Source organism: Octopus sinensis, linkage group LG26 (genome assembly GCF_006345805.1).
Source record: "Octopus sinensis linkage group LG26, ASM634580v1, whole genome shotgun sequence".
Classification (NCBI taxonomy): Eukaryota; Metazoa; Mollusca; class Cephalopoda; order Octopoda; family Octopodidae; genus Octopus; species Octopus sinensis.
In genome coordinates this window covers 16,288,506-16,311,165 of record NC_043022.1, presented here as the reverse complement: position 1 = coordinate 16,311,165, position 22,660 = coordinate 16,288,506, and the positions used below count along the sequence as shown (strand labels likewise).

At 36.2% G+C, this 22,660-nt stretch overlaps 1 protein-coding gene across 6 annotated transcripts in view; it reads right to left on the bottom strand.

The window, feature by feature from the left end:
- The window catches only part of LOC115224688 (calmodulin-binding transcription activator 2-like), a 761,011-nt gene that overhangs the window by 519,452 nt on the left and 218,899 nt on the right, over positions 1-22,660 (bottom strand). For all 6 annotated transcript variants that reach the window (XM_036513528.1, XM_036513532.1, XM_036513529.1 and 3 more), the window contains one exon: positions 21,190-21,359. The gene's annotated coding sequence lies outside the window, so the exon portion shown is untranslated. The remainder of the gene's footprint in view (positions 1-21,189; positions 21,360-22,660) is intronic.

Genomic DNA, 22,660 nt, shown 5'->3' with positions numbered 1-22,660 from the left:
TATAGAAGCACTTGGAATGATCAAAAAAAAGGGACGGATAACTATTAGAGAATGACCCTTGGCAAGAAGTGCAAAAGAAATAATTTTAACTGGTATATCACACATATTGAGAAGAGCATTGTTGCTGTGGATTTTCTTTCTCCTCCCCCACTTTTCTTTTTGTTTTCGTTTTTTTCATTCTTTTTTTTCTATATTTCCATTTTTTCCTTTATTCTTTCTTTTCCCCCATTTTTTTTTCAATCACATAACCTGACTTTGTAAATGAACAATCTGGTGTGTTTATTGTAATGGCCTACCAATGTATACAGTAAGTTTCTTTGCCCTAGGCGTTGGGAAGACAGCAAGAAAAGGGAAACAATTGAAATAATAATAATAATAATAATAATAATAATAATATGCAATATATAATTCAAACTGTAAATATTTTTAAAACAAGAATTCATAGTCCTTCCAACTTATTTGAATGTTATCTAAAAATATTTAAATAGCAATTGTTAATAAGTTATTTTCATAGGTAGGAAAATGAAGGGCTACTTGCCCTCAGATAAGTGACTAATATATACCAGAAAATCACAATTTGATTTCTGTAGATATTCTTTTAATTTTTAACTCCAAGCTATATAGGTTCCTCTGAGTTAAAGTGACCCCCTAACACTTGAGGCAACCCAAGACGGGCCATGGCCTATATCAGCCCATACATAAACTTGGCCCTACCTATGGTCAAAGGCCTCATTCAACTCATGACCATTCTGCCTTTGTCATTCTAGACTCGTCATTCCTTTTTGTACAATGGTTAGCATTATTCAAGAAAGAGAGATTTGGTTGTTATTTCTAGCAGTCAAGTGACTATGTAAAGGTTGGCTTGTAAAAGTGGTGTAACATTATTTTTTTGTAACAAATTTTGATATTCACAGATAAATTATCGGAGCATCTGTATTTACAACCTTTTCCACCTCTTAATTGCTCAACCGTGAAAGCAGAGAATTAATTCATTTCTGTTCTACACTTGTCTCAGGTAGATAGAGTAATATGCCCTGTCTTCATTCATAAAGCTGCTCTGTATACAGCAATGTTTGAACTGATGACCTGGTGATGATGCTGTCAGGCCTAAATACATTAATCTATTTGCTTCAGTAAAAATACATAAAAAACATCTCTCGATTCCCCTGGTGAAGCAAGATGAATATATATAAGCTGTTAACTGGCATTATAGAGGAGAGCATACCACATTAAGTTAGGAAACAAAAAAAACCCCAGAAGAAAGAAAACAACAGGGACTGCTTACTTATATTGATTCAGCAGTATAAAGTCCCACACCTGTTGTGGTATTAAAGGGAGAGCGGGGTTGAGGTAGGGGTCTACAGTGGTGGGTGTGTTTGCTTTTGCTTGCTTTTTTTTTTTTTTTTCGAGTAAGAAAGTGCTTTGTAGTCTTGCATGAGAGAGGATTATAAAAGGAGGAAAACTATGTGATCACTGGAAATGAAAACTGAATTGATGGAACCTTTTTTGTAATGGTAGATTAAGCTATGAGTAAAACTAGACAAAAGACTTTAGTGGAGACTCAGGGGAACAAACAGGCTATATTGTCAGAGTTGATGAAGTTGAAGGAAACACATTTGGAAATGGTCCATAAAGTGGAGTTGCAGTTTAGTCAAGATCAAAAATTAGAAAGGCTACAAGCATGTAAACGTGTGTGTGTGTGTGTGTGTGTGTCCGTGTGGTGAGCTATTGTATGTGCGTAGTCAGAGTGTGTATGCAAACATGTACACCTCCACAAACATAATTCTCCTGAAAACTGAAACCTTGTCATGTTTTAATCAAGATGAAGGAAAAAACAATAACAACAACTACAATACTAGATGTGTTTCCTTGATAAACACAACTTCATCGACAAATCAAACTGAATCAATGGCGCTAGAGTTAAACTAGTTGGCAACAAATCTTTCTAACTGACAAAAAAAATGATTGAATTCTATGTGTATATATCTATCTATCTATCTACATATATATATATATGTATACACACACACACATATATATATATATAAACATATATCTGAATGAGTAAGGGAGCTAGAGGGATATAGAGAGGGCTGATATAGAGGTAGTATGCAAGTGTGTGTGTGTGTGTGTGTGAAAGAGAGAGAGTGAGTAATATTGTTGTGACAAGAAATAGTGAGTATGGAACTTTTCCTTTGTCTAAAACTTTCAACTCCAGTATTCAAAACACAAGTGTAAAATATGTCAGTATATACATCGCAGAAGGCAGGCTGCCAGCTTTCAATTAAAATGTCCCACAATGCACCTGAACATGAAGTGACAATAATGATTTGAAAGCAGTCATCAGAGCCATAAAAATTTAGTCAATCTACTGTTTTTTGGGTCCTTGTTGAGTTCACCAAACACGAAGAGGAATATATTTTGAAATCAGCGAATAACTGTAGAAGCTTCCAATACCTGAACACAGACAGAATAGGAAATCTCAAGTACTTATCTCTAATCACAAACAATTAATGGTGAGAGTTAAACTATGAAAGAAGATCTCTGATGTCAATATGAGGTAATCAAATAAACACTCAGTAAGTTTTTGTATCAGAAGGATGGTAGAACTAGGGTTTCAATTCCAAGCAAGGGATACATTCAAATTTCTAACGTCTTCCACATAAAATGCCAACTTCTTGGATCTGACAGTGCCATAATTAACCCTTTAGTGTTTGCATTATTATACCAAAATTAATCCTTTTTTATCCACATTGCCTTAAACTAATCATGCATTATCTTGTAGCTATGAGATTCTAATGAGGTAGCTGTTAATTTTTAAAATGATATTGTAGGGTTGGTGTGAGAGACCAGATCTGTCCAGTTTGAACATAAAACAGCAGAATACTTTTGGCCGGATATGGTCGGTTTAAATGCTAAAGGGTTAAGTCACTCCAGGATAACATATAATTTTACGTAAACCTGTGATTCCAGTAGAAAATGACATAACAGAACATCAAATAGGAACATCTGTAGCTGTGTTATTTTCCCTAGGTAGGTGTCAAATGTCATAACTGCACAGTGTTAATTCCATATACCAATGAAGGGTCTTATCTTTCATTGTTTTTTTTTCTTATTTTTGCCTCTACTTTGTGAGAAAATATGAATGCAGCTGTTTATCAGTGATCAGTGTGTCATGCTGTCAAATAAAAAAGCCCCGAAGTTTCTGTTTTAGTTATAGCTTCCTAGGTGAGAAAGAATGGTTGAAGTTCTAGTCTCAGAAGCATTAGTTTCAGTATGTTATGGAACTTCAGGGACCAGACAGAGAAAGATGGAGGGCGACACAGAATATAGACATGGTATGGGCCAGCACAAACAGAGCATCTTTGCATCGAAGTTCATTTGTTCATGACAGCAGCAGTCTACCCACTCACTCCTAAAAGAGCAGGAGTCTGTTTTGTTATAGATTCATTTAGGGTACTGAGAGGGGGGGTGAGGGTAGACTTTTACTTAACCTCTGCAGGCATGGTTGTGTGGTATGAAGTTTGCTTCCCAACCACATGGTTCCATGTTCAATCTCAGTGTGTGGCACTTTGGCCAAGTGTCTTCTGCTATAGCCTCAAGTCGATCAAAGCCTTGTGAGTGGATTTGGCAGAGAGGAACTGAAAGAAGACCATCGTGTGAGTATATATATGTATATATATATATAGGTACTTGTGTATTTGCATCTGTGTTTGTCCCCCACCACTCTTGACAACCGTTGTTGGTGTGTTTATGTCCTTGTAACATACCAGTTCAGCAAAAGAGACCAACAAAAAGTACCAGTCTTAAAACAAAATGTACTGGAGTCAATTCATTTGACTAAAATTCTTCAAGGCAGTACTCCAGCATGGCCACAGTCTAATAACTGAAATGAACAACAGATAAAAAGTTCCCCCAGAGCAGTTTCCAAAGCATAAAGTCTGGATGTTTAACCATTTCTTAAAGGGTCCTTGTCAAATATTACCAGGGAAGATCCCCAAAATAACGAATCTCCAATGATTTCTTCTCAATTATTCATCAGCAGTTACAGTTTGAAATCATGGAATTGACTTGCCAAGAATATACTCCAGAACTTCAGAACTTCACTTAGCAATGAAATTTTGACAACTGTAAAGTCTAGATCAATGTAAAATTATAACACTAATGTACATAAATCCTATTTATTCTTGATACCACATCATCATCATCATCATCATAATAATAATAATGATAATAATGATAATAATAATAATAATAATAATAATAATAATAATAATAATAATAATAATAATAAAAACAGATGGCAACTTCAGATACTTTCAGTAATTCATACTAACAACAAATTTGTAGCCAGTTTCAGGAGCTTATTGGCTTCCTCGTTAGGTAATCACAAAATCATTATTTTGCAGCATGACTAACTATGTTTTAAGCATATTAACTTATTATAAACATATAGAGTTAATAAAGTTATTACTGATTGATTTAGGGATGGGCAGGACACTGACTTGTTTATTTTAGTAAGACTAACACAACACTAGTTTTCATTTTCAAAAACTTAAGATTTATAATCAGCAAGTTAAAGCTTAAAATCTATGATTCCAACCAATTCTGACAACAGTGGCAACTTGCTGTTGTCTGTACTTCAGATCCTTGTCGAGAGGTGTGTGTGTGTGTATGTGTGTGTGACTTTTGGATTTCACCAAGGTATGACTCTGCCTGTCATCCTTTCGGGGTCAACAAAAATAAGTACTAGTTGAATACGGGGTCAACATAATCAACTTAACTACTCCTAGGTAAGGGTATAAAAGCTGCACCCTTCTGCCAAACCATGTCAAACCAGTGTAGCAGAGTGGGTTCATCGAACCATTATGATCTCAAGCTCAAATTCACAACCTCCATATTAGACTGTAGTTGGGGGGGGGGACATGCTGAGAACTTTGTCCTGCAGTAGACTGAACATGAGCATTCCAATCCAATCCAATCCAATCCAAATATGGCCTTCAGTGATAGTGAGTTATTAGAATTTTGTTGAGTATATTAATCAATGACAATACCTGTTTACTTCCCAGGGTTTTCAAACAGTATACCCACACACATGTACACACACACTCACAAACACAAAAATCAGGGTCTCTTGAACACACATACACACACACACACACACGTCTGAGAAACAAAAATATATTTAAAAGAGATTATTTTCTCTGTCTTTGGATTTATGAAATGAAAGACGGTAAACAAAACAAGAAAAATGTCTGTATACACATTAATGTGTGTGTATGTGTGTGTGTATGTGTATAAATATCTATATACCTGCACACATATACATACAAATATATATACACACACACATATATATATATATACATATATATATGTATACACAAAATATATATATATATGTAACGCACACACACTGGCATTTTATATATGTGTGTTCTACGCTTAATAACAAATCTTATGCACCAATTCTTTTATAATGCACTAGAAAAAGTCATAGAAACCTGTATATTTATATCTAATGCTTGTAGTGGAGTTTTAATACTAAGAATCATAAAAAAAAAAGAGAGGAAGAAATAGATTTTAAAAATACCTACAAGGATTAAGTAATAGCTCGTAAAGGAGAAAAATAGGACTCATCAATGCAAGCCATTTTCATTTGTTATTTACTAAAAAACAATATGTATATAAATACAGTAATATCTAAATTGAAAAGATAATCACAAAGAATGAAGATAACAATGCCAACATTATTTTTAGTTGTTTACATATATATATATATATATATTTGTTATTTTCTTTTATAATCCTGGTAGAAATTCTTGGTCTGTATATTCCACTTTAGTCCTTGGAAAATAACAGAAGAAAAAGGAAAAAATAAACAAGATGGAATCTTGAATTACCTCGCCATTGTAATTATGTCTTTAAAAAAAAATCTTTTGAATTATTTGAGTACACACACCACAAACACACCACACAGACACACATACACACACACACATACACACACACCACACACACACATACACACAAACACACACACCACACACACACACACCACACACACACACACCACACACACACATACACATACACACACACACATACACACACACATACACAACACACACACACATACACACCACACACCCACCACACACACACACACACACACTTATGCAGACACATAATCCAGACACACACTCAAGCACTGGTGAGTAATAAAGAAGCAAATATATAAATGTTAATGTGTTTGTGTTATAAATTTGCAACTCACTCTAAAGAGGTTATTATTCCTGTAAAATACAAATATGACTTCTGCTGTTGAAGTCGCAGAACATAAACACTGAAGCCTTCTGAACAAGATCAATCTTCCAATGATCAGATCAACATAGATTCAGTCATTTCTTTGGCTCAGTTTTGTGTTAATTTTTTCCACTCCAGCATTGGTTGGATGACATCTGTTGCAGCATATTTTCATCCACAGTCCTTACGGTTTTTCCAAGTAAGGCATTTTTGTCATACCACACTAGTCTTCGTACATGAAAATCTGAAATTATGGGGTTATTTTGCTTTGTTTTATTGTTTGTTTGTTTGTGTTTTACTGACCACTGGCACTCCATTGGTTATGAGGAGAAGGGTTCCAGTTGAGACAAGCAACAGAACGGGCTGTGTGGTAAGTTGCTTGCTTACCAACCACATGATTCCGGTTCAGTCCCACTGCCTGGCACCTTGGACAAGTGTCTTCTATTATAGCCTTGGGCTGACCAAAGCCTTGTGAGTGGATTTGGTCGATGGAAACTGAAAGAATCCCATCGTATATATTTATATATATATATATATGTATGTATTTGTGTGTATATGTTTGTGTGTCTGTGTTTGTCCCCCCAACATCGCTTGACCATCAATACTGGTGTGTTTACGTTAGAATAAGTACTAGGCTTACAAAGAATAAGTCCTGGGGTCAATTTACTCGACTAAAGGCGGTGCTCCAGCATGGCCACAGTCAAATGACTGAAACAAGTAAAAGCGTGCACAAAATAGCTCAGTACTTTCTACTCACATCAAGAAAACACTATCACGCCACTCTTGAAGATGAGCTGCACTCAACTAGAACACTCAGACTCAGTGGTTACTGATTACTCTAAATACTCTACCTCACATCCTTAACCCCTTACCCAACAATTATTTTGAAAATAAATGTATTTTTTCAGACATATTTTTTATATGACATATTTTTTATAATATGACATATTTTTTATAATAGACGAAGGAACTCGTTTGCTGTCGATTTTGGCGAGTCTATCTTTTTCTGCCGGGTAAGGGGTTAACAAAGCTAGAATTACATCCCTCTCACATTGTTTCCCCCATACACTGTGAACTCTAGACTACCTGAGTTTCAACACAAACGCCCAGGTATGTACCATCTTCACTCATTGAGATCTCACCAATGTCCTTACTTAGTACTCACCCAATACACATACATTCCACTTTGATACTTATTTAGATATCTGTACAACCCCTATTCTCTTCCATTACACACATATAAATGTATTTAGGGGCTACCAAGGGGCTGTGGGCACATATATATGTGCTTATGTCCATATGTAAATGTGTATATATGAATGTGTGTGTGTGTATGCATGTGACTATATACATACGTGTGCGTATGCATATATGTTGTGTGTGTGTGCATGTGTATTATATACATATATTTACGTACGTGTATGTATTATATACAAATATTCATGTACCTTTGTGTGTGTGTATGTATGTGTATGAGAGAGAGAGAGAGAGAGAGAGAGAGAGAGTATGTATGTGTTGTAGGTAGGATTTGGGAGTAGTTATGTGTGACTGACAGCAAAATGACATAGAAATAAAACAACAAACTAAAAACAACAAAAAAAATGTAAGCGTTTCAAATAAGTGTTGACTGGAATCCTTGCTGCTACTTAAAGATTTATTGCTCAACCTTTAATCACCAGCCCTTTCAGGTTCATAACCCTGACAAGCTTATTTTTGTTCTCATTGATATATCGATAGTTTTGGATATCAGACACACGAGGCTTAGAGAGCTTTACAGATGCAGTACATAACGGCTTTTTGTTTCCTAATGAAGTGGACCTCTAGAATCCTGAGATTTATAGTGTATGCATGCATGCATGAATGTGTGTGTGTGTGGGTGTGTGTGTGTATTTGGCTAAGACATGTTTTTATTTATTTCTTTGGCATGTTCCTCTCTGTCGAAATACTGAGTGTTGCTGCCTTGCGAAAGTGTTCACACATTGTGATATGTAACTTCCATTATATTGATTCAATGTATCTCTCTCTCTCTCTCTCTCATATATATATATATATATATATATATTATATATATATATTATAGGAATGTCAACTTATAAATAACGTTAGTTTTTAAGCATATCTCTTGTGTTGTTCTCTCTTGATGGCAGGTATTGTCTCAGAGTGTAGCCACACCTTGTTAGTCTGACATGAAGATGAAATCTCCTAAGACAGCTTTACAGCCAGTTCCCTATCTGCTCATTGTAATATAGTGAAGGGGCATGGCCTAGTGGTTAGGACACTGCAATCATGACGGCAAGATCTTGGTTTCAAATTCCTTCATTTCATTCTGCTTCAGTCCACTCAGGTGTAAATGAATAAACCTTGTGACAGACCAGCATCCTGTTCAGGAGATGTGTTGTGATCTTGGTCACTTACCATGGAAATCGGCTAACTAGCCCCTCAGTCTCAGGTCAGGAGACAATACTTGCATTGGACTGGATTGCCCATGTTCAGCCCACAGCAGGATGAGGGCTCCAACAAGTTCTCTCCACCAACCATGGTCTGATGTAGAGGCCATGAATTTGAGCTTCAGATCATACTAGTTTCATGAGTCTGTTCAGCCACACTGGCTCAATATTGCTTGGCAGAGGGATGCTGTTTTTATACTCATACTCAGGAGTAGTTAACCTGATTACAACAGTTCTGAACTGGTACTTGTTTTCTTGGCCTTGAAGGGATGGAAAGCAAAGTGAACCTCAGCAGAATTGAACTCCGAATGTAAAGATGGACGGAACACAGCTAAGCATTTCACCTAGCCTGCTAATGATTTTACCAGCTCACCACCATAAGACAGCAGATTGATGTTAACTCAATTTTTGTAGTATTTCTCTATTTCCCTGCCTTTGTTGCTGCCTCTGTTAGTCTACACCTTTTTACATGGTCTGTGGATTTGTCTATTCCTTTGATGCACACACATTTCAAAAAAACGAAAAAAAAAAAATGTGGTCCATAGCCTCTGTATGTGCTGGGTGATGGATATTGCAGTAAATTTCCTACTTTGATGATGTTAACTTCTAAAATGGAGGAACATTCTTAGGATTAACAAAACATTGTTGAAACATTGGCGACTACAATAATACTCAGCATAGCACCCCAGCACACAGTAACAAAACAAATATACAAACATAGGTTTTAGCTAAAGATACAGATATTAAAAACCTCCAGTAAGAAGAGGAACACTTCATTAGGAAACAAGATCCTACACTGAATCATAGACAAGAATTGAATGTGTGTGAGTAGATATTTGGGATCACTAAACAATAAAGGTAAGTAAATATTGGAAAGTGGTTAACAAGTGAGCGAAAATGTGGGATTGAGAGGACTCCTTAGTCTTGTGAAGGGCATGACAACCTCTCATATGCTGGTGTCTTAATAAAAGGATCCCATTACTCTCTGTAAAGTGGTTGGCATTAAGAAGGGCATTAAAACATTTGTCTAACATTCTGTTGATTCTCCTAATCGACTGTCCTATCTATCTTTCTATGTCAATACACATGCACAAAAGATATATGTATGTCTATACGCATACACAAACTGGCAAACTGTGTATGCTTGTGTATATATTTATCTATATATATATATATATATGTACAATATATATATGTGTGTGTGTGTACATATGTGTGAGTGTGTATTTATATATATACATATATATGATGTGAGATAAAAATACCGAAATTTTAACAATAGAAATCAAATAAAATGATTCTATAAAAGTTAATAAATGGAATCCAGTGAAGTAGAAATGTAGGAACGTATTCAACCTTTAAGAAAATTAATTTCTATTCAGCAAACATCATCATCTTGAATGGAGGCATTCTACAACAGCAATGGAAACGTTTACTTTCAGAACACAATCCACAATTGGACAGAGGACAATTGATTTGCTTTCTGTGTGTGTGTGTGTGTTAGTGTGCGTGTGCGTGCATGTGTGTGTGTGTGTGTGTGTTTTCATACACAGCAATTATTTGTATTCTGTTTGAAGAAAAGGAAAAATCATAGCAAATTGATTTCTTTACAGACCACAAGACAAAAATTGTGGTGGGGTGGTTGGTCGGGTAGGCCTCGTCTGTAGAAAGCAAGAGCTCCTTGTCACTTGCTCTCAAAAAAAAAGATAAAGCAAGGTATCTTCAATAACTTATTGCTTGAAAGCTTAAAATATTATGCTTCTTGGTTATGTATGGATATATGCATTTCTGTGCTATCCACACACACACAAACATAAATAGACACACACACACACACACACACACACATATATTGCTATCATTTTTATAGTATAGAAGGCAAACAAAAATCTTAAGGCAATAAAATATATTTCACCAAATATTTGTGTTTATGCAGTTCAAAGTGTTGTATGTTCATAACTTATCTGGGAATTGATTAACAAACCAGCAAACTAGAAATTCTACAATTCTTTAGCAGGTTAGGGAGAAAGCCAAGAAAGAAAAAGGAAGTTAAACCTATTTATTTAACCTTTAAAGGTCACTGAGATAGAAATGCCTTATGGGAAGTGTCTATGGTGCATACACTTTTCATTCTTACTCTATGTTGAAGTAGTCTGAGGTAGTTTTCCTAAAGACCTTTTATGTTCTTTGTACCTGTTTTCAGAGATTAACACAATCCACTCAACTATTGTGCTCTGAGATGGAATATTGAAATACCTGCAACATTAAGTACAGAAGCACTGCTTATTTGGTCAAACATGAGCCAAGGGAACCAATTGTTGGATGCTTGAGCAGCTGGAAATATCAACCAAATCTCCCTCATCGCATTTCATTTTAAAAGAGGAAAGGAAAATTGAAGGAAGCACAAAGTAATACGGTGATAGATACTTCCAACAAATGGAATGGTCATGATTGGAATGCCATTGATGGGTTTGCTTGATCAAGATTGACTTGGAAGTGGGACTCCATCGTTTACAAAGACAAGTGTTCCAGTTGATCCAATCAGCAGAACATTCTGCTCACCAAGTTAACATGCAAGAGACTGAGCATTAGACAGATACATGGACCTTAAACTAGTTCTCAGGGAGATTCAGTATGACAGAAGGATGTGACAAGGCTGGCCCCTTGTGAATTACAGGTACAGCTCATTTTTGCCAGCTGAGTGGACTCTCTCTCTTTTCTCTCTTTTATTTGTTTCAGTCATTTGACTGCAGCCATGCTGGAGCACTGCCTTTAGTCGAGCAAATCGACCCCGGGACTTATTCTTTGTAAGCCCAGTACTTATTCTATCGGTCTCTTTTGCCGAACCGCTAAGCGACGGGGACGTAAACACACCAGCATCAGTTGTCAAGCAATGCTAGGGGGACAAACACAGACACACAAACATATACACACATACATATACATATATACGACAGGCTTCTTTCAGTTTCTGTCTACTAAATCCACTCACAAGGCATTGGTCGGCCCGGGGATATAGCAGAAGACACTTGCCCAAGATGCCACGCAGTGGGACTGAACCCGGAACCATGTGGTTGGTTAGCAAGCTACTTACCACACAGCCACTCACTGGAGCAATGTGAAATAAAACCTCTTGCTTAAGGACAGATACACCACCAGGAATCTTACTCACAACCTTATAGTCTAGAGTCAAACACCCCTAACCACTAAGCCATGTGCCTCCACCCTGGATCTGCACATCAACTCGGTCACCTGTTTAATCCTTGTAACATCTCCGTTATAAGGGAAGGGAGGTAATTCTCTCTCCAGCCTGCCTAATTAGCTACAGGTACCTGCTCTTCCAGTCTGGATCTCCAGGTGGAGTTAAATACTTTTACCAGAGATGAATGCGACCCTTATTGCAACCAGCATATCGCATTGTTGATTGCCAGCTGCAATTGTATGCACACTATTAACACTCTATTCCTCAGAGAAAATCCTATTCCCTTCGTCAATTCCCAACATACAACATTGCACAATGGCTACAGAACATGAATTATCAAATGAAATTATTAAATATATTAAATATATAGCATGCAGTAAATATAACATGTTGTAAATATAACATGTTGTAAATGTAACATTTTGCAAATATAACATGTTGGAATTTTCCAAATCTCTGATATCTTAATTTAACTACATCATTGGTTAGCAACATTAATACTGTTTATTGAGAATACAGTGGTGGAATTTGCAGGAATTCAGAATAGTTGGGACAATTTTATTAAGAAACTAGCAGTATCACCTGGCGTTGCTCGGGCTTGTAAGGGAAATAACTATATAAGCATTTTTAGAGAGTTATAGCCAAAAAATAGCAAAAAAAATGCATTAAAAATGGAAAAAAATGATGGTAAATTATTTTTAAATCGTTGACTTATTGTAGACATTTTTAGAGAGTTACTTCCCTTATATAATAGCGAAAAAAATGCATTAAAATGTAAAAAAATGATGGTAAATTATTTTCAAAATTGTAGACTCATCGTAGACGCGAGCTAATACCCAGAAGGGCTCGATATGAATCACGACTATAAGATACCCGGTTTTGGTTAAACTGCGCCGCAAAATGTGGGAGTAGTTAGGAATCTAAATCGTAGGAAACAGACAGCACACAACCTCACTTTTATATATAAAGATATATTGCAGATATTCTTTATTATATCTTATTGGTGCAGGTGTGGCTGTGTGGCTAAGAAGCTTGCTTCACAATCCAGTGGTCTTGGGTTCACTTCCTCTGTATCCCATCTATAGTCTTCTACTATAGCCCTAGGCTGACCAAAGCCTTGTGAGTGGCTCGGATACATAGAAACTGAAAGAAGCCCATCGTGAGTGTGCATGTGTGTGTGCATGCATGTGTGTGTGTGTGCATGTGTGTGTGTGTGTGTGTGTGTGTGTGTGCGTGTGTATGTGTACTCTTGTTTTCAGAGTTAAATGTAGTTTTTGCTCATCTGTAGATGAAGAGTCGTAAACGTTTTTTTGTTTTTTTAATGAATAAACAAATGAATCATTATTTCTTTTTTAACGACTCAACACAGCAAATGATGAATTCACTCTTTCTAAATATACACTTATGCGCTGCTGCTGCTGCTGCTGCTGCTGTTAGTCCAGTGGTTACTATTAATACCAAATTACTGTGCTGCTGAAGTAATTATCTTTATAGACACGAAACAAATCAAAAGATATTGGATGAATGGAAATATGTCTATGAGCACATTATTGATAATATTAACCAACATAAAATTTATCTTGACAAATAGGTACTACAAAGACATTCAATAGTCTGTCGCTATAAAACTATAGCACATCACTGATAATATTAACCAACATAAAACTTACCATAACAAATAGTTGAAACATAGACAGTCTGTCACTATAAAACTCCACACCATTGATAACATTAACCAACATAAAGTTTATCATGACAAATAGGTGGAACAAAGACACACAGAAGTCTATAACTATAAAACTGTCTCCGTCTGTATGTTCAATGTTTTAATATCATCATTTGCTAAGATTACAGAACATTTTATCTTTCTGTGCTTAATAATGGTTTTTTTTTTTGTCTTTCAGGAAAGGTGGCCACCAGGAAGAATAATTAGCACACAGAGAAGAAATGCTTAGTGATATTTCTTCTGGCTCTTTGCATCCTGAGTTCAAATGCTACCTTTCAGGTTGGTAAAACAAGTACCATCTGAGCACTGAAGTTGATGTAATCGACTTTGCCCCTCCTCTTAAAATTGACAACCACTTTTTAGGAGGGTTGAGTCAATATCAGCAAACCCCAGTACATGACTGGTACTTTATTTTATAAATTCCAAAAGGATGTAAAGCAAAGGTGACCTCAGCAGGATTTGAACTCAGAACCTAAAGAGTAGGAGAAAATACCACAAGGCATTTTTCTAACACTAAACAATTCTACTAATCCACCACCTTTTTCTGTACTTAACAATCCTTTCTGCAATAGGCACAAGGCCTGAAATTTGGAGGGGATGGGGGCAATCAATTAGATCAACCCCATTGCACAACTGGTATTTATTTCACTGAGCTCGAAAGGATAAAAGGAAAAGTTGACTTCAGTGGAATTTGAACTCAGAATGAGTAGACAGATGAAATGCCTCTAAGCGTAGCATTTGGCCCAGTGTGCCAACAGTTTTGCCAGCTAGCCTTCTGTACTTGATGATAGAAACGTCTAAATGACATTTAGCCAAATACAAATTGAACCTGTGCATTAACTATCACTCCATCAGTTACGACAACGAGGGTTCCAGTTGATTCAATCAACAGAACAGCTTGCTCATGAAACTAACATGTAAGTGGCTGAGTATTCCACAGATACATGTTCCCTTAACATAGTTCTATAAAGAGATTCAGCATCACAAGGTTGGCCCATTGAAATACAGATACTACTTATTTTTGCCAGCTGAGTGAAATGGAGCGATGGGAAATAAAGTACTGGCTCAAAGACTGAAGGCACTGCTGGGAATCGAACTCACAACCTTACAATCACGAGCCAAATAACCTAACCACTAAGCCATGTGCCTTCACTGAACCTGTGTATTAGCCATTCCTTGAATACTGATGAGCTTCCACTTTCAACGAAGATGTCAGCTTAGTTGAATGAGCTGTAACATTGATCTGTAATTTCAGTGGAAACAGAATAACCCTCGGTTCAGACACTTGTCAACTCAGCAGAATAGCACTGACGGAAGTAAAGGGGAAAAGCAATATGACATGGGTTGAATTGTAGAAACAGGAGTCAAGTCAGAGACCAAAGGTTAAGTGAAAATAGACTACTCCGTGTGTGTGTGTGTGTGTGTGTACTGTGGTGGGGGTGGCAGGTAGTCATGCATACATAGAGATACTACTTCAAAGGTGAGGTGAAAAAAATTAGAGCTTTACCCTCTTCTAATCAATAGGTCTCATTTTGGCAAAAGAATCATTAGTAATATACTTTTATATATTAGCTTCTTCCTAACTGCTAATACTTAACAGATCTAAAGTATTTCTTCTATTATTAATCAAAGGCTATGTACGTATGTATGTATTCGTGTGTGCTTATATATGTGTATGTGTGTGTGTGTGTATTTATAGGTAGGAAGGTAAGTAGTTAGATAGGTGTGTGTGTGTATATGCATATATCTGTGTGTGTGTGTGTTTATATGTTTATGTCTATGTATGTGTGTATCTGTTTATAGTGTGTACATCTCTCTGTGTGTGCCTGTGTATATAATAGTATTTTAATAGTTTGAAACACTATAGAAAAGAAACTAAACTCATGGCTATACATCTTCAAAAGCAGAGAAAATAAGACTATTTAATGACTGGCAACCTAAACATTTGAAGTTCAAAGGAAAATAAAGAAAAGCAATGCTATTGTATGTTGTTTGTGTGTGTGGTGTAGGTGTATAATTTCGATATTATATCTTTTTCTATTTCCCAATGAGATCTCTAGAGCATTATACTATATACCTCACTTTCTTTTGAACTTGAGCTGTTTTGGCTGAAAATCATTAAACAATCTCATTTTGTTTGCTTAAAGAAACATGAAAAGTGGGAGTAGAATGGAATGAAAGCCAGGAAGAGGAATGAGTGTGAAGGAGAGAGTAAGAGAGACAAAAGTGGCAGCCTTAGTTTTAGGAGGTAACATTTCCACCTTCATCAATTGAAATATCTCAACTGGCTAATTAATGAGAAATCTTCAATAACACAAGAACTTGAATTCACACACACACACACACAAACACACACACCACACACACACACACACATACACACACACTCACACACACAAATGCACAAACCATAGCCATCAGTTGCAAGTGACCTGGTAGCATGTACTGTGCTTTTGCAGTTTTAGGTGCCTGTGTAGTCGTGAGTAGACACAGACCTCCTTCTAGTCACACACTCTCCCTCCAGTGGCCTAACTTAATGGAACGTCAGGGGGTATGGCAGCTGGAGGGTGAGGTGGTCATTTCACAACTGTATTGTATTCATATTTAGCTGAGGAGACTGGAACAATGTGAAATGATGAGCCATGGTGAAGGACACAACATGCTACCCAGTCCAGGAAATGGATCCAAATACTCCCACCCCACCAAAACCATTGGGGCCACACACACACACACACACACATATGAATGTATATAGTCATCAGATGAGAACCAGAGATTCCTAGTATAGAAAACACTTAGTACCACTCAAATGGTTCGAACTTAGATTCCAATGTCTTTAGGAGAGACCAATTCCATGGAGTAACGAACATGGCATCTAAAGAAGAGGATACAACTAACACTGCAACAATGACATTATCTCTGATTTATATGTGAGCAATAAAGAGAGAGAGAGAGAGAGAGAGAGAGAGAGAAAGAGAGAGAGAGAGAGAGAGAGAGAGAGAGAGAAAGAAAGAGAGAGAGAAAAAGAGAGAGAGAGATGGAAAGAGAGAGATGGAAAGAGAGAGAGAGAAAGAGAGAGAGAGAAAGAGAGAGAGATGGAAAGAGAGAGAGAGATGGAAAGAGAGAGAGAGAAAGAGAGAGAGAGATGGAAAGAGAGAGAGAGAAAGAGAGAGAGAGAGAGATCAGGAATTAAAGAAGCACCAAACTTGAAACTTGGCCTGCCATGATAACAATGAATATTTGAAGAAACAAAGTGATGTTTGGGCGGGAGGGATTCTCTCTCTCTCTCTCCCTCTATCTCTCTCTCTCTCTCATACACACACACACAAGAGAATTGTTGTGTTATAGGCAACCAAGCAATTTGTCAAACAATCAATGCATTTACTTTTTAATGTGGCTTGCATTACCAGAGCAAGCTAAAAGTTTCTCGCTCACCATGGATTTTGCTTGATATCTCTAATGTAATGCTTCACTTCGTTAATCACACATACACAGAGATTAATTATTCAGTTATTGTGTTGTTTGTTTGCATTTTGTGTGTATGTGTGAGAGAGAGAGAGAGAGAGAGGTGGGGAGGAAGAGATAGAAAGTGAGATAGCTACCTTTTTTTTTTTTTTATTGTTATCTACTTTCTTCAAACTCAACTCTATTCCAGGCCTCGTATTCCAGCAGTCGTCTGTGTGTGAGGTTTAATGATTCCACCACATCTCACAGAAGCACACAAAGGAAATTTAATTACAAGAATGTCACTGTTTCATTTGAAATTCAAATATTGTTTAGTGTGAATAAATGACTTTCAGTAATCATTTATTTATATCCTTATATGGAAAGAATCTGAGTAGCTCCCCTCCTCTACAACCTTTCGTTTTGTTGAGTTGAGTTAGAAAACAAAAATTCTAGATACTCTATTGTTTATTAATTTTCAATGATATTTTGAAGTCATTGCATCAATGAGGAAATTGGCAAGATATCAACGGGGGGCAATAACAAGGGTACCACTCAGTTACGGTAGAGTTAAATTGAAGGAAAAATTGAATAATGAAAGAAGGAACTGACAATAACCTGTCTATAAATCTTTAAGTGATGCTATTTTTAAAGATTTTGTAATTATTCTTAAGGTCAAATAGAGTGAGGTCAGCAAGATCACACCATTATATATTCTAAAGTCATAAATCGTGCATATATCTTAATAATGAGCTCTTTAACTAAAAATGCCAATGGACATTCAATAAATGTTCATAAATAGATTCTCCTGTCTTGTGTTACCTGTAAGATGGTGATAAGAGAGAGAGAGAAAGAGAGAGAGGCAAGAGGCAAAAGTATAAAAAACAATTAGAAGCAGTGTTATAGAAATCAAGTGCATGGATAAAAACCTTCGTGTGATCTTTGATTATAAGTTTTATTAACCACCAGGATTACAGAAATATAAGCAAAGCCTAGAATATATATATATATATAGCTAACATTTCATGTATCCACGTGTGTATGACATGAACTGATAGAATCAGAAAACCAGGTTTTAGTTCCTAAAGTATGATCTTTTTGGGAACACCTCCTTCTAAGTATGTACTGCCAAGAAAGGAGAAGTGATCATATATCAGTACATATATGTGTGCACACATGTGTGTGTGTATGTGTGTATGTATGTATGTGTGTGTGTGTGTGTGTGTGTGTATGTAAACAAATATTTTGCGTTGGTCACTTGAGATGGTTGATGTCTCTCACTTCCAGTGTTTTCCTTATATTATGGCAGTAAAGAAAAATACATAACCTTTGCCTAAAAAGTATAACTACAGCTAAAGGAAAAATAGGAGAATTTATAGATGCTATTGGCAAGAATAATGCACAAGTAAATTTAAATCCCCAGCCTCTGGTGACATGATGACGATGGTGATGATGATGATACTGTGTGTGTCATGTATATCATATACTGCTTTATCTCAATAAGAAGCAGGAATTATTGATACGAGCTCATAGAGAGAAGATGGAAAATGAAGCAGCCATCCAATTACTTTACCTTTGAAGTCGTTGGTTTCTTAAACAAATGTTCAGTCAGTGTTGCTTCTTTAAAGATATTCAAGCACAGGCTTGGCAGGATAAAGTAGGATTATAGATTCCATATAAACCTACATTTCCTTCTTTCACTAATCAAGTGATCTCAGTTTCGTTTGTACCTTTAAAATAGGTAGAAAAGATCAACACACAAACTAGCCTACTCCTATATGCACACACACACACATATATATATATAGATATATACAAACATACATACATACATATGTTTGCACTTTGGTAGTCATATGTGTGTATATATATATATATATATATATATATATAAATATAAATATATAATACAGTGTTACCCAGGAAATTTGGAAATTCAGAGTGCACTGAATTGAATCCGAACTAGATTTTATGTTCACCATCAAACCAGCAACCCTTTATTTGGGTTGGCATGGATGAGTTGGATTGTGATGCAAACAACCTACTTTCAAGTTCCCAAGCCCTAAACTCTAGCTATTTCAAGTTTAACATCAATAACTACTAATATCTGTCCATACCAACAGACAACAATACCTCTCCTCATTCCTCTACGTTCGCTCAGCTATTCAGTCAGTCGGTCTCTCAAATTACTCTAGACTTCATAAGTAGATTAATCAATACTTATTTATCTCATGCAAGTGTGATAAATACAACCATTAATTAGATGTCTGAATTTTATGTTTGATTTTTCTCAATCAGGAATATTCAGCAATAGGTTTGTATTCCTATTTTCATTATTATCGAGTTCAGGTGAGAGGGATAGTGAAGTTTGACACTGAAGACTTACCCAGACATTAAATGATACCCCACCAACACCACCAACACCACCACACACACACTTAAAAGCATACCATGAACCTAATTTCTCTTTTATGGTCCTCATTTCATGGTCATATAGTCAGTAGTATTATTAGTCTCAGATAATGGAGTTGGGTTTTGTATTTCATCACTCACCAAAACTGATGGATTATACATTAGTAATAGATTGCTGTTGACTTACAAATCAAAACTTTTTTTTTTACTTCAAAAAATATGACAAAACTAATAGAGTTTGGAGGTAAATCCCATCTACCTTTTCCTATGTTTGTACCCTGACGTAAACCTCGAACTGTGTTACAGGTCAAAATAAATGTTTATACCAAAGCTTGTTTCTAGAAATTCAATACCAGAGGAAAATTTTAAATGTTTACTGTACATAGGTACAGACCGTGTGTTTCAGGTTCAATCCTGCTGCATGGCACCTTGGGCAAGTGTTTTCTACAACAGCCCTAGGCCGACCAATGTCATGCAAATGAATTTGGTAAATGGAAACTGTTTGGAAGCCTGTCATATATACATGTGTGTATATCTGTGTATTTGTCCCCCCTACCACCACCACCACCACTTCTCAATGAGTGGTTTGTTTACAACCATGTAACCCAGCAATTTGGCAAAAAGAGACCGATGGAAAAAAATGCCAGGTTTAAAAATTAGTACTAGTGCTGACTTGTTCAACTAAACTCTTCAAGGCAGTGCCCCAATATGGGCCCCACTCCAGGGACTGAAACAAGTAATAGATAAAAGATATTACGGTCATAATTACACAGGATGTCCTCAAGAAGTCCAAATCTACAAATTCTAAATCAAATCTAAACATTCCAGTAAAGTTGAAGTCTAAGTTACCTCATCCTAAAACTTCACACATCAACGAATTATGAACAAAGGGTTTGGTTTCCGTGTGCGTCTATCTGAGAAATATTTATAATTAATAATAGTAATAATAAAAACATTACAGAAACAAGGATCAGTCAAACAGATAATTTTAAACAAAAATCATATCAATAATTTTAATTTTTAATGTCTGAAGATTTATTGAGCAGAAGAAATACAAGATGATGATAATAATAGTAATAAATATAAAAGAAGGAAATGATTTAAATATTGGTGTGTGGACTCCTTCCTTTCTTCTCACTTCATATTACAATAATTTCTTCAATAGAAACAAATTTACAAAAACCATTGAAATCTGTCAAATGTTACACACAAAACAAAAGCAACAATTTAAACAAAAAAAAACAAAGATGATAAATATAACATTATATACATACACACGCACACACACACATACAAATACACAGACACACACAAACATATATATATACATTATATATGTGTGTATATATATATATATATATATATATACACACACATAGATATATATTGTTTAACTCTTCATAAAGAGTATATATCATAGAAATTTTATAGCCTTCTGTGTTTTATGCCTCAGTTATTTTCTTATGAATAAAAATTTCATTTTCAGATACAGACATCATTTTTTTCATTCTTTTTTCTTTCTTTTTTTTTGTTTTGCAATTTAATACTATTATAATATTACATTGCAAAGAAGTTGAAAAAAAAACAACAACAACAACAAAATTAAAACAGAGATAATCTATACAGAGATATAAACAAGACTTTCCACTTACCAAAAACAATTGTAGAAGACCAAGTAGACTGGTCATCATCCTAAAATAGCCTGATGTACTATCTACTCAGTTTAAATACATGGTGTCTATGATAGCAGTACGACCGCTGCAGTGGTGTAAACAAATTCAGGCGTTTTGATCAGATCTTTGTTGCCATACAAACAAATGATCTGAAATGACAAACAGATAAAATACATTTTTTATTTTTAAAGTGGCTTATTAATTAAACACATAGCTAACGAGATGCTTTTTTATCAAAAACAAGGAAATAACGAGGGAACGGATTACAGACACAACTGGAACAACCTGTAGACGGTTATAAATACTTGTAATGTTTTATGCATGTGGTTTGTGTGTGGGTGCATGTCTGCATGTCTGCATGTTTTAGTAGGTTTCTTTCCACATACACACACGTCTGTGCACAAAGCAGTGTGGGTATATGTGTATGCATGTGTGCGTTTGCATACGGCTGTTGCATGAATCTGAACATGCATTTGGATAAACATGTTTGAACATGTGCTTTTTGGGCGGGTGGGTGGGTGTGCATTTGTGGAGGTGCATGGCTCACTGGTTAGGGTATTCGACTCATGATCGTAAGGTCACGAGTCTGACTCTCGGTGATGCTTTGTATCCTTGAATGAAACATTTTATTTCCTGCTGCCCCAGTCCACTCAGCCGGCAAAAATAAGCTGTACCTGCATTTCAAAAGGTGAGCTTTGTCACATCCTGTGTCATGTGGAATCTCACTGAGAACAACGTCAAGGGTACATATGTCTGTGGAGTGCTCAGCCACTTGCACACTAATTTAACAAGCAAGCTGTTCATTCGATCATCAGATCAACTGGGACACTTGTTGTCGTAACTGTCAGAGTACCAGTACGTGTGGTTCTTTATTTGTTGGGCCCAGGAGGGAGAGTGCCTGCAGCCTACTCAAGGTTTCCACAGCTGGAGAAACTGATACTCCTTATACTGTTGCAAGTTGATCTGGCAAGAAGAGATGAGCAGGATGGGAGTTTTAGAGGGAGTTCTGGGGAGAAGGACTGGGTTAGTGATTAATGCAAGGCCTATGGAAGTTGGACACAACATGAATGAAGAGAGGAGAAACAAGCTTGAATGGATATGGGATGACTGCAACCAGCTCTTTGGACCAGGGGTCATTATAGTGGCTGGAGAAAAGGTAGTGAGAGGACCAGTGCACACACACTCACTGACTCACAACAATGGACGAATTCATTAAAAGGCTTCAGTATAAATTAGAAGCTTCTCCAAATATGGGTTTTCCTTAAATAGTTAAAGTGAATATTTTACAGCTAGGTGATATTTCTTATTATTAACTTGCTGAGGTCTACTTTGTCTGTTATCCTGATGGGCTTGATAAAATAAGTACCAGTTGAACACTGGGGTCGATGTAATCAACTAGCTCCATCCCCCAAAATTTCAGGCCATGTGCCTAAATTAGAAAGAATTTTTA